This window comes from Schistocerca nitens, chromosome 1 (assembly GCF_023898315.1).
Source record: "Schistocerca nitens isolate TAMUIC-IGC-003100 chromosome 1, iqSchNite1.1, whole genome shotgun sequence".
Taxonomy (NCBI): Eukaryota; Metazoa; Arthropoda; class Insecta; order Orthoptera; family Acrididae; genus Schistocerca; species Schistocerca nitens.
The window spans coordinates 277,156,950-277,171,949 of record NC_064614.1 but is presented as its reverse complement, the minus strand read 5'-3'; positions in this window follow the sequence as shown (position 1 = coordinate 277,171,949).

Sequence of the window (15,000 nt, the reverse complement as noted above, 5' to 3'; positions counted from 1 at the left end):
ATCTTAACATTGCATGTGATACATTTGATTCTGTTTTGATCATTTTCCATTGTGGCTCACTAGGAGCAAAGATTAACAATTTTTTACTTTCATATATTACTAAATATTTTTATTATGCTGTCATACTGAGAGCCATAACACAAAGTGCATTTGAAACAACACAACTAAAATATTTGCAGGAAAAAGTCATTTTGAAATGGTGTAACGGTTGTTGTATACATACACATTATGCATAGTAATTGACACATTTGTCCTAGTCGGCTAATATCACTAACATTCTGTAAATGATATTACCCGAGGGGGGTATTGTAACGGAACATATTAAAGGCTTTACTTTCCCGAAGTATGCGATACCCTCCAAATTCAACCAGTTTAATGAGTATTTATGATTATAGAAAAGTTATTGTGTATGTTAACAATGATTGCACAACATGTCTCCATAAACAGTCAACCCATTAAATTATACTGAATAACTGACCCACACAAAAGTTTATATCACTTGATCACTGATACAGCAAATGTCATCATGAAAAACACTAAGTTTATCTTAAATAATTAATATGAAGTACGAAAAATAGTGGCCAACTTAGGTATTTTGGATCTCCTTAAATAAAAATCACCCAGTGAAACCTATTTGTTCACTAGGAGCGTTTTCACTCAGTATTCACGTAATCAATCCTATTTTAGACGAAAACCAAAGTAATTCTTAATAATTCATGTTACTTACTTATTTATGCAAATTAGAGAAGTCCATTGACAAACTTCTAAAAAACAGCCTTTTTGTAACAAAGAATTATTCTGCCAAGTCAACAAATCTGTCTGTCATTTTAATAACATGTTAAATTATGTCACTCGATGCAAATTAATAACTTTTCTGCACAAATTATGATAACAGATGTACATGTGACTTATAAACTATATCTCTTTTTAGTAGTTCTTTGACAATGTTATAAATACAGGCAGTCGGAGGCAGTCGGGGGCAGTCGGAATGTCACTTTGGTGAAGTGTGTTTCTGTGTTATTGTTTGGCAAAACAAGGCAAAGAACATGTAAAGGAAGTACTACTTTGTGTTGTGTTATGGTCTTTGGTGGACAGTGGAATTAATATGGCCACTAAAGTAATCAATATTTGATGTTTACATACGTGTTGGTTTCGCTCGTTCTTTATCATCAAAAGCACATGAAAAACACGGGACCTCATGTTTTTTAACCCTAGACAACCAGATTTAGAGCCAGCATCAGCATCGAGACACAGCAGCGATCCAGCAAGCAGCAGCGATTACTACAATACAATACATTGTAATGGCGCCAACCTAACATCAAATGCTAACAAGCTCCGTAAATTGGAGTGAAATAGTGCGATTACAGCAATTAGCGATATCAACGACGACCAGGTGGACCATTTACAATCTACATTGGTCAACGACTACGTGAAGACTCTAGAAGCACTTGTGACTGTGTTACAGGTACTTCAATTATTATTTTGAAATATCATCCGCCGCCATGAGCAAGGAGTCAGTCGTGCCACTAGCAGGCAGTGAGCTTCTTCGTAATGTAGGAGTATGGGCGTGACTCCTAAGGTGTCGGGGGAATCGGCTGCTAAGAGTCATGATGGAGTGCCGTTCTCCATCTGAGCGAGGGCTGCGGCGTTGTGATGACTGGAGTTGTACGGAGGACCATCAGTAAAACATTACTGATTCAGAGCGTCTGTTATTCCTGGCAGTTATAGGGATGGAATCGGGCTCGAGAGAAGACTGTTGCCGTATGTCACGTCTCGGCCACGGTTGAGCTGTGTACAGGTGCCAGAGGTTGTCCGCCAGGAACGCAGCGCATTCTGGTGGTGGTGACTGCTGGCGCCATTGTGGCTGCAGAGACTTGGCACAAGGCAGTGCGCCCTCAGCGACTCGTGACAGAGGCAGCTCCTTGCAGCTACGCCGTTTTGTGGCCGCAGCACACAACTCATAGGCATAGTCGGCGTTTAAAATGTAGTGCTCGGCATGATTGGAGACTGGTGTGTGCTGGCTAGAGGTGATAGTCAGCAGCAATGCAGGCCAACACAGGCCGGGGATCGGAAACAGTATACAGTGTAGCAGGGCAGCTAGCTGGCCCAGGATCGAACTTTGGACTCACCGGAAAAATGGCTGGCATAGAATACATCACTGGTCGTACCGTACACACCTGGATATTGCGGTGCACAATTAAGATCTGAGAGTGAGTTTCTAAATTAGGAGCTATGTATGTGAGGTAGTTTGACTGATCTTTTCACCACAGCTGCACTTCATTCATGAAATCTTAACAGGTTGCAGCACCAAGCTATAAGGATTAATGAATGATGACGTCACTTGTCTATGTTGCTATAAGTTTATTTCAGTCAGAAAGAAAATGTTATTGAACACTTGAGTTCATTCACTACCTTGATCCTGCGACCATTCACACACCTCTGATTTCTGATGGGAGCGAAAGTGTATGAAAGCAAACCGTGAGAACATTCGGACTGGACTGTGTTGAGAAATATTTCCATAAGACCTAATATCCCGTGGTCTAGACCTTGTTACTTGCTTTCGTTTACTGGACGGAGCCATCCTTGTTATCCCAAGTGAGCTCACGCTACGATACTGTAAAAAGTATAACATGTTGATGTGAATAAAGAAATAAACAGGCTACACTGCGATGAGAACGATACCAAGAAAATGTGACATTTAAGAGGTGGGGAGATGGGCGTGGAGCTGGAGCCCAGTGTCGTTCCAGATGTGTTCAACCAAGTTCAGATTAGGTGAATTTTGTGGACAAGACAGAAACTTGTGTCCATTCTGGCGGTTCGCAAAACATTGGAGCGTTTTGACATTTATCGTACTGAAAGATGTCATCGCCTTCGAGGAAGACGTCAAGCATGAAGGGCTGAGGATGAAGTTCACGTAATTCACAGCTGTCACAATACTTTCAAATACTGCCACTTGCCCTACATAGCTCCAGGTAAATGTCCCTCACATCATAATACTACCCCCACCGCCCTGCGTCCATGGCGCGGTGCATATTTCGAGCAACCATTTGCCTGGACGTTGGTGTATACACAAACGACTATCCGTCTGGTGTAACAAGAAACGAGATTCGTCCAACCTGGAGATACGTTTCCATTGGTACTTGTTAAAATGTCCATGATGCCATGTATACTGTAAAATTAATCGCCAATATCATTGGGTCAATATGGGAATAGACCGGTCGTGGTGGCCAAGCGGTTCTAGGGATTTCAGTCGGGAACCGCGCGACTGCAGGTTCGAATCCTGCCTCGGGCACGGATGTGTGTGATGTTCTTAGGTTACGTTTAAGTAGTTCTAAGTTCTAGGGGACTGATGACATCAGATGTTAAGTCCCATTGTGCTCAGAGCCAATAAGGGAATATGCAGGGGTCGTCTGTTGTGAGGACGCATGTTCACCAACGTGTGTGGATCGCCTTTGCCTAGCCGGGCGTTGTTTTCTGTCATCAGATCCTCTACAGAGCACCGCCTGTATCGTTTTAAAGAGCAGGTACACCTCCGACCCCCACGTCCTGTGATGAGGCCTTGGTGCCTAACACCGGTTATATCCCTAACCGCCAACCACATCCCATACTTGCTCACGACAGTAGCGCGCGAACAATCGACCAGCTTCGCCACTTCCCAGATGCTTGTTGCTAGATGGTGGGCCATAACAATTTGTCCTTTGCCAAAAGCGCTTACGTCAGCGGAATTACATCTTTTCATGAAATGTTTTCGTTTATGGACGACCATCAGCTGTATAAAGAGATGACAATGAAAGTTTTGACGAACCTAGGGCTCCAACCCGGATTTCCCACTTATCGCGAGCGGTCTTATTGGCATTAGGCTATCCGGGCACGACTCACAGACAGACCCCAAATTTCCATACGTCGTTACTCATGTGTCTGCAACCTGCACTCGGATGGCAACGTAATGCGCTGGAAGTTTTTTAAGCCGAACTCATGTGTACGACTGGGCAGATAGGCCCAAACGAGGTGTAACAAGAGTTAGAGATTCGCCACGCCCAGGAGGCTCTGCTGCATGTGCGGTCACGGAGAACAACACTGCGGGTGCTGATGAGTTAGTAAGGGAAAACGGGCTTATTACGGTGAATAGAATTGGAGTAGCGATGAACATCAGTGTCGGATCAACTTGCCATATTATTCATGACGTACTGATCTTTAAGAAAGTATGTGCAAAGTGAGTTTCATAACATTTCATATCAGAAAGTTCAGGGATGTGTGCAGGGAGACTTGAAGTTCATCTCCTTGACCCACCTCCACCCCCGTCTTCCCCTGATCCGTCACCTTCAGATTATAACATTTTTAATCCAATTAAGTAAGCTGTTAGTGCTCAAGGTTCGCTGATGATGAGGAATTCCAGGCACCTGGTGCATAACAGGTTACTGAAACGGCCGTGAGAATTCTTTGCACGTGTAATTAAGAAGCATATCCAGCACAGGCATAAGTGCATATTAGGTTTGGGAAACAGACAGGAGTTGTATTCCGTTCTCGTAAAAGATTCTTTAAAAAATTCCCAATTTTTACTGAATGACGCTTATGTACTTTTCTTCCCGCTTCGCATAATCACATCGCCTTCGGGACGTAAGCTCGTAGTGGGTAGAACACTTTCGCTCCTTTTACTGTTAGATCCTGACATAGCAAACATTAAATACTGTACATGTCCCGATTCTACACACCCTCGTTGAGGGTCGACAGATAAATGACGTGTCAAGTCTACTTCAGGTAATTGTGAGAAGTACAGCCGATTTATCACTATCGGGGAGTTATGCATACGAGTATGTAGTCTGTGGCCCATGGTACAGCAAGAGAGCCAGAGGAAAGCAGTGTGAGAAAAACTCCTCATTTTAACTGAAACTTGACACAAGGTGAATAACTCACAGGGAAAGGCATCGTAATGCCTTCATGATAACAAAGCACTGCATATATTCAGATAGCAGCCGAAAATAGGTTCACTCTCATTGGATCGATACGTTTGTGAGCATCACCAACTGGCGCTTAGTATGGGTCCTTGAATCAAGTGAACTACTTAGCCATGTTCAGGGAAGGTTCAGTAGTCATCGTTCAACAATCGGCAGCCTGGCCCTATTGGAAGGGGTGATGTCTGTATGCAGGAAGCAGTTATTAGTACCGGAGAGTATTACTTTCGGTGCCTGCTGAGAAAAATTCCTCCTTATACTAGACGCGGTTTGTTTCTCTTTATCAAACAAATTTCAGTAATTTTTGTGATATTTCTAATGGGATTATTTTATTGTTTAGTCTGAAAATTATTTTAATATGTAACATTAGAATTTCAGCTAACAGGTATTTACGCTGGATGACGAAAGGGGACATCAAATAGAATTTACAAATAACTTGGCGGGATTTCCCCATTTATCAGTTGTAAGACGTATGCTTTGCCGGCGATGGGCGAGGCATGACAGAATCTCTGACCAGAGAGTAGTATGTCGTTAGTTGTTGCTTGTCGCTAGTCTGCGCTTGTCTGCGCGAGTCGACAGTAGTAGTCGGTCGGCTTTAGTAGCGAGTGGACAGCAGTAGTCTGGTGAAGTCGGCATGCGTCGGCTGTGTGCTCTGCTCGCGACTCTGGTCAGGACTCTGGAGGATGAGTATTGTTGTAGAAGGTAAAGAAGCAGCCTTGCGCATATTTAATAATGTATGTTAATTGTAATTTAATTTGTTCAGAAAAAATGCCCCAATAATAATTTTTATAATATAAAGTAACTCTTTTAAAGAAAAGCATTCATTTCAATTTCCAATGCATTATCATTGCTTCCAAGAATAAAAAAAAAAAGAATATACGCCAGCATTGCACGAAGCTGTGTCGAAAAATGACTAATTAAGACCAGATACAATTGCAGTTTTATTGAGGTAAGAACTTTTGCTCTTTTTTTTTATTCAGAATACAGGGCCGAAGGGCAGCGCTGCTGTTATCATAAAATTCATCAGGTTACAAAACTTTTTTTATTATTTTGGTGTTTAGGAATTTTTCTGTTTCGAATTTGACATTACATGAGAATAGAATATTTGTAGTAACATTAAATATGAATGCATTTCTGCACACAGACTATAAATGGGAGCCAATTTTGTTCAGAGGTAACAATATTGTTAGAAAAATTCATTTAATTATTATTCTTTGGGCGAGATTACGCTCGGCATATTTTCATTTTCATTTATCCATATTTCTGGGGAGGTTACACTTGGCGACATCCGGCCAGGATCGTACTTCTTTGTGAATCTTCTGAGAGGTAATCATATATCTGCTCTTATTTACTTAAACGTAGTTTGCATCTGGCGCAACGCATTTACTAATTTGTGGCTCTTTCTTTCACAGATAATCGGCAATTTGTTGCTCTTTGTTGTATTTGTGTTTGTTGCATTTTGCATTGTCTTTGTTTCATTTGTGAATAATTTTGATTAGTGAAAAATGCCGCGAAAAACTGTTAACCGTACATCGCGATGTGCAATGAGTGAAATAGCCGACTCGAATAATTTGACCGATAGTACTTGCGACACGCAGTGTAATGATGACAATCCTCCATTTACAGACAATCAGTGCGTACCGACCACTTGTAATGATTTTTATCCTAATGATGAACAAACGAATTCAATTGTGTCCTTTGTTAATTTAACGACAATGGATGATGCGGCACGTTCTGTTACAATGAACGCTGCCCAGCTTGACACACCCGGTTTGCAAAATTTACGTAACAAACAGATAATTATTTCTAACGAAAATGAACAGTGTACCCAAAGTACGACAGATTTATTTGATTCCGAGGTAGTGACTAACAGTGCACATCCGATTAGCAAACCTTTTCGAGAATTACAGAATGACCAAATGGTTACAGAAAACGTGATAAATGCACATACACCATCACACAGCACAGAGAATGCAGTAGCTAATATTGGCATGGATCAAGTTATGGCATTATTGGTACAATTTAGTGAAAATTTTAAACAAATTAATGAACACAACAAACAAGTTAGTGAGAATTCCCAACAACAGAATGAAAGACAAGAGAACAATCACAAACAACTTAGTGAACAGATCAAACAACTTAATGAAAAACAAGACAACCTTAATGAAAATTTCAAACAACTTAATGAAAAACATGACGACCTTAATGAAAAATTAGACAACAATTCCAGACAGCTTAGTGAACAGATTACAGCCGTTGCCGCGCAGTGTCATGATACTAAGGAACAATTACGTGAGGAAATTGAGGCTTGTGTTAGGAAAAGTAGTCAAGAAATTAGATCTGTTGCTCAAGAATTAAGGGATATGCAAGCAGCCACAACAGAATCACTTAGACACGAAATTAGTGCAGTCGCTAAACAATGCTCTGAAAACACAACACAGTTACGCGAGGTGTTTAAATTAGTGACAGCAGAACTTTCGCGCACACTGGATGCAAAAGTAGACGAGAAATTCGACCAACAAAACAGTCAAATTGACGAACGTTTTAATCATCACCTGAAAAACAGTGAAACGCGTTTCCGTAAATTTATACAAGAACAGAATAAAGTAAAGCGACAAGTCATGGAAACAATTACCGCACAGAGACAGGAAGATAAACAAAATTGTTTACGAAAGAAAAAACATACGTAGACAACAATATTGCTACAGTATCAGACGAAATTAATACTATCAAACAATTGAACACCGAATTGCGTGATAATATTTTCGATCTTAAAACAAAAACAAACACACACAGTAGACTTTCAAACAGTGATCGACAGACTCGAACAATTAGAACTAACACAGGATTCCGATGTCATCAAAGCTGACGTTAAAAAATTGAATGAAACCACACGTAAAATAAAAAAACAAATTAATGCTTGTGACACTAAAAACGATGATCAGGTAAAAATACTGACTGAAAAATATGATGAATTGACCAGTCGTATTGACGTTGTTGAAAGTAATAATGACAGCAAATCAGACGATACTTCACCGATTTCGTTTAATCAAACACCTGAATTCCAAAATTTACAGCAGACGATCAGTGAGATAGATTCGTCTAATAATACATTACGCAGAAAATTGTCAACTTTACAGCGAGAGGTAACAGAGATGAAAAATGTTTCAGCGTTTAATACATCACAGCAGACGCCACTTTGCGAACATTTGTCACACTCACACAGCCAGTGTAACTCGGATAATTTACACAGAGTACGCGACTTAAAATCCGAAAAGACACAGACAAACAGATTCTTATGCAATCGTGAACCTGTTCACACATTCAGTGACGATAAAGTTGATTATAAGCAATTTTTATCCGTAAGAAAATCTAAGGTATTTGAAAATGACAGAGCACAGGTACACGCTTTGAACTGGATGCGTCGATTTATTTTTGTACTTTCACCGCCATTGCCTGTAATGCGGAAACTAGCATTGGACTGGATACAACAACTTGCTTTCGAATTTTTACTGCCATTGCCTGTAACGCAAAAGCTAAAATTTATTTGTAGCGCGTAATTGACCTCAGGGGATTCATTACGCTTTAATGAATATGTGCCGTAGCGTGCACAGGGCCCCGAGCCGTAGTAGTGCTGTTTCATCTTTAGTTTTCTGCACTGCTGCCTTCTCTTCTACTATCTTTTATATCTATCAAAACAGCTCTTCAACTATCGCTCTACCTAGTATTAAGAAACGTGTAAAGAAAACCTGATAAGACAAATTTTACCTAAAGTGACAATATTTTATTAGACACTCCCGAAATGACAACTATCGCCGTAATATTAATAACAGATAAAATTGTAATCATCAGTATGTGTAAAATTATCAGCAACAGGAACCACATTTTGGTAACAATAGAGGTTTTTCTCCGCAACAGCAACAAAACCAACCGGTTAGCATACCTAACCAACAATGTAATGCACAAGGTCAACCAAGCTTTAATGTTTCGCCTCGTGCGCGTATAGCGTCGGCCTCAACAAATAGTAACGCACAGCAACAAGGCAATCAGTATGTACAGAAAACACACTATTTCAATTCCTATCGCAATGCACTGTATAGAAATGACTTCATGACACACGTAAAAATAATGAGCACAATTTTCAGCGTACATTTAATAACAGTCGATCTTATCAGCAGCAAGAACATCAGCAACAGCATATAATCATGAATGAACCAGACAGTAGGTATCATCCAGAACGTAAGACGTCATGAAGAAATAACAGAACAGTTCAAATAGTCGAAATGCCACAGAATCCTCCTGAAAATAATAACACCTCAGATAGAATTTGACTAGATAGAGTACAGGTTGCATATTCCAGTAACGCAATCAATACTTTTGACACGCAGAATCTTGTTCACAAGAATGTTATTTGAAACATGCTTTGTTGAATGCATCACTTTTATCACACCCAGATCTTACCAGAAATTTTTCCATTGCCACCGACAGTTCTAACACCGCTTTAGACGTACATATTTTTCAGGAAATTGAAGAAGATGGTTGTACAGTAATTAAAAACATCGCTTTTGCAAGTCGCATTCTGTCACCTGCTGAACTAAATTATTATGTTACAGAACTTGAAACATTATGTGTCGTAAGGGGTTTTACCAGATTTAGGCATTTTCTTTATGGAAGACACACTACCGTTTACACAGATCATAGAGCGATACAATTTTTACTTTCGGCTAAATTTACACACGACAGATTAGGTAGATGGAAACTTTATTTGCAGGAATTTAATTTTACAATTGTTCACATTCCCGGCACACAAAATGTTGTAGCAGACGCATTATCCCGTTCTCTTAACAACAATCAGCAAGACACCGAAACCAACTTCTGCAAAGCAAATTTCAGCGTCATGTACATTCAACGAGTTGCATTTGAAAATTTCATTTCGTCGTCATTACAAGACGTAGCACAAGAGCAGAGTAAAGACAACGTATGGAAAGAAATTAAACACTTTTGGCAAGATAGGAATAATGTTACCATTAGAAACCATTACACTGTACGCAATGACATTCTGTTTCGCCGCTCTCATCCTGACAGCAACAATTGGTTATTATGCATTCCTGAAGAACTTGTTAACAAATTTATCTGGTATACTCATTTAAGTTACGCACATTACGGAGCCAGAAAATGTTTTCTTATACTGAGACAGAACTGTTATTTTACCAACATAGAGAAACGTATACGACCAGTTTTAGCGTCATGTAAAATCTGCCAGAAAGCTAAATCAGACACGACTTCACATATTCCTCCATCACATCCCATTGTTCCTGTTAAATTGAGACATATGGTCGCTGTAGACATTTTTGGTCCGATTCCCAGAACTAATAGAGGTTTTTGCTACATCTTTGTCGCTGTTGAACTGACTTCAAAATTTGTTACCTTCACTCCGTTACGCAAAGCTACTGCTAAAACTGTTTCGAAAGCATTTGTAAAAGATTTTCTATTTCATGTAGGGCATGTGTTGAAAGTAATTTCCGACAATGGATCACAGTTTCGATCTGCTATATGGACACCTATGTTACGAGCTAGAAACATTTCCCCGATCTATATATCCAAGTATAATGCTTCTTCGAACCCTTGTGAACGATTAATGAAAGAAATTGGTAAACTGTGTAGAATATATTGCCATAAAAAACATATTGATTGGGACACACACATACTCTCATTCCAAGCTGTAATTAATTCCATACCAAATGAATCTACTATGCTATCTCCGTCTGTTATACTGAAAAATGTTGAACCACCTAATAAAATTAAAGAATTGGTAACCTTTCCTACATCTCGTCGACTTCGACACCATGAAATAATTGACATTGCGCTGAACAACATCAAACGTGCCGCAGAGCGCCGGAGAAGACAGCAGAAACAGGTTTGTACACGCCGTGACTTTCACATTGGACAGAAGATTTTAGTATGTACACACTATTTATCGAGCAAAGGAAAAGGTAGGTGTAGTAAATTTGAACTTCTATACGCAGGTCCATATCGGATTCGCAGCATTCCTCACCCCAATGTAGTACACGTCGAAACTTTGAGAACCAGAAAATCCAAAGGAAACCACCACATATCGAACGTCAAACCTTTTATTGAATGAAGATACTTTGTGATTTATCACACTGTAATGCCATTTGCTAATTTTTTATGACCACTTATGCAATTATATTCACATGAACACTTACTGATGATTATCGTATTTTTTCTTGGCCAGTGCCCGGCAAGATAAGGTTAGCAGGTCGCTCTTCTTGTCGTTACACATCAGACTGTGCATATCTTCCATTTTTCATGTATGTATGATTGTTTTCCTGTTTTGTTTGCATGCACTATGAAATAGTTAAGATATAACAAACACCAGTTGACTGTAACATTTTGCCTTATGATATCTCAACATCGTGACTACCTTACTTTTTTTTGCTGCTACATTGTGATACACTGTGTACATTTTTGCTTCTGAACACTGTCGATGTTTTTGACATTACGTTTTTTGTCATGCTATGCTGTATGCTCAATTATGTTACTATAAACCAGTTGTTATTTAATGGGTATATAAATTAAATGCAAGACATTAATCTTTGTTCATCATTTTCAGAAAGAAATAACGTGTAAACGAAATAAATTAAACAGAAATGGGAATTTCACATTCGGAATGAACGAAAGAAAATGCAATACCTCGTGACGAAGAGTAAATGGATCAGAATTAACAAGCATTAACAAGAATATACTATACACATCGTATGATAGCAGTCTTAACAAATTTTTTCTTTCAGAATACGAGGCGACTGATGCAGGCTGTCAGACAGAACTACACATCTTAGTTTTAGTGATGAAATATGCTAGAAATAAGGAATAGTTGTATAATGAATAATGAAGTGACTTTTTTGCAAATGATAATGATGGTGATGAATAATGATGAAGAATATGCTACTATGGATAATGAAGTTTTTCTTTACTTGTGATGATAATAATGGAGTTATGGTAATATGAATAATGAAATTTTTCTTTACAGATGAGGATAATGATGAAGTTTATATATTTACTGTTAGTTAAGAGATGCTATATAGTTATTTAAGTATTTGTTGCAGTTCGTTTTGACAGTATGTCTTATATCGCATGGTATGATGACTGAAGGTTTTGGAAAGGACAGCTAGAGAACATATATATTTTTTATACACATTTCACTACCTGTTAATTCGAAGTTCACTACTTTTCAGCATAATATGCGTTTCTTCTTTCAGTTTAATAATCCATTTTGTATATTTTGCAGCAGAAATTATTCATGAAATTAATGTGCTATAAGCAGTTGTTCATTAAACCTATGTCATTTATGAATATGATCACATATACTCTACTTGTTTCATAACCTTGCTACAGCTGACTCATGACGAAAGACTTTACACATCTTCATTTGGAGCAATAACTCAACAGCAAATATTGTTATCCCCCAGTAATTAATTATCGATCCCAACGCAATGCATTGCTAGGAAAAAAAAAGAACAGTCCCAAATAATGTTACCAGTTTAAGAGAGTTCTGAGTAATACTGATCAGCTGTGAACAGTATGTCACTTCAATAATGACTTCTGAATAATACTGAATGATGCTTTATAATAATGCATAAATACTATGCGCATAATTTCTGTAAATAATATTTTTGTTATACTCTATAAATGCTATGCCAATAATTAACGCTTGTTTTGAATGTCCACTTCTGAATAATGCATAAAAAAATGCTTTGTAGCTGGCCAAGGAATGCCACTGATTACTGTAATAAGATGACCTATGATGCCAATTATTACTATAATTAGATTAATTATGTATAAATGCTATGCCAATAATTAACTCATTTTGAATTATCACTTCTGAATAATGCATAAAAAAATGTTTTGTACCTGGCCAATGAATGCCACTGATTACTGCAATAAGATTACCTATGATGCCAATGATTACTATAATTAGATTAATTATGTATAAATGCTATGCCAATAATTAACTCATTTTGAATGATTGCTTCTGAATAATGCATAAAACAATGCTTTGTATCTGGCCAATGAGTGCCAATAATTACTATATTTAGATAATTTATGAACATTATTCTGTAATACTACATACATGGTACAGAAATGTTCAGTAACTGGGCGATGAGTGCCACCAATTACTAAAATCAGTTGTTAGGCTAGTGTAATTCTCAATGAAGACTACTGTGTGACTTAATGTCCTTCACCTTCTGACCTAATTACCAGAAATTACAGCAATATCCATTCGTCCTGTCTATCCTCATGATCATGGAGCACTATATTTGGTTTTTGCACTAATTCTACGTTGGTGTACTTTACAAGAACATGGTGTTGACACGACATGATGTCCACCACCTTGAGCGACGGAGATGTTATTATGGTCCCACTGTTTGGTGTACCTAGTGTACTACCAAAATGATAGCATGGAATATTATTACGACATTTCAGTGGCTTGGCTACACTGATTAATACTTCAAGGAAAAGAACTTCAAATTGTCTCACTTATTGTTGTGCTTCTGTAGAAAGATATGGACTTTCAGTGCAGCTGCGTGCAACCTAAAGTGCTACAACCATGACGCAATCCTTCCCATTCCTTTCCTAATTCTTGTAAAATGATAAAGACATATACAGTGCGTGTGCACTTCATTTCATTTGTTAAGAAGATCAGTTGTCGTAAAAATGCTAAAGACTTCTACAGTGCGTGTGCACTTTATTTCACTCCTTGATATGTTTATTTGTTGTAAAAATGTTAGAGAGTTTTACAGTGCGTGTGCACTTTATGCCATTTGTACTCATTACGTATACATTTTGTTATTCCCAGATATGTTCTGTATTACAGTGCGTGTGCACTTTCGTCATTTTGTTAACATGATTTGTATTCATTGCATATACATTTTTGTGATTTGCTGATATGTTCTGAACTGCAGTGCGTGTGCACTTTTGTCATTTGTCAATATGGTTTGTACTCATTATGTTTATTTGTTGTAAAAATGCTAGAGAGTTTTGCAGTGCGTGTGCACTTTATGCCATTTGTACTCTTTACGTATACATTTTGTAATTCCCAGATATGTTCTTTACTACAGTGTGTGTGCACTTTATGCCATTTGTACTCTTTACGTATACATTTTGTGATTCCCAGATATGTTCTTTACTACAGTGCGTGTGCACTTTATGCCATTTGTAGTCATTACGTATACATTTTGTGATTCCCAGATATGTTCTGTACTACAGTGCGAGTGCACTTTATGTCATTTTGTTAACATGATTCTGAACTACAGTACGTGTGCACTTTATGTCATTTGATTTGTACTCATTGTGTATACATTTTGTCTTTGCTTGATATGTTCTGTACTCAGTGCGTGTGCACTATATTTTATTTCATGTTCTGCACCTATATATATGTATATATTCTGTGATTGTAAAGTTAGTTAATTAAGAAAAATTTGTTGCTCATGGCAAGTCCAATTGACTCACCATCGCTGCCAAATTTTTGCCCCCCCAGTGGAGGGTTATGTAAGACGTATGCTTTTCCGGCGATGGGCGAGGCATGACAGAATCTCTGACCAGAGAGTAGTATGTCGTTAGTTGTTGCTTGTCGCTAGTCTGCGCTTGTCTGCGCGTGTCGACAGTAGTAGTCGGTCGGCTTTAGTAGCGAGTGGACGGTTATAGTCTGGTGAAGTCGGCATGCGTCGGCTGTGTGCTCTGCTCGCGACTCTGGTCAGGACTCTGGAGGATGAGTGTTGTTGTAGAATGTAAAGAAGCAGCCTTGCGCATATTTAATAATGTATGTTAATTGTAATTTAATTTGTTCAGAAAAAATGCCCCAATAATAATTTTTATAATATAAAGTATATCTTTTAAAGAAAAGCATTCATTTCAATTTCAATGCATTATCATTGCTTCCAAGAATAAAAAAAAAAAAAGAATATACGCCAGCATTGCACGAAGCTGTGTCGAAAAATGACTAATTAAGACCAGATATAATTGCAGT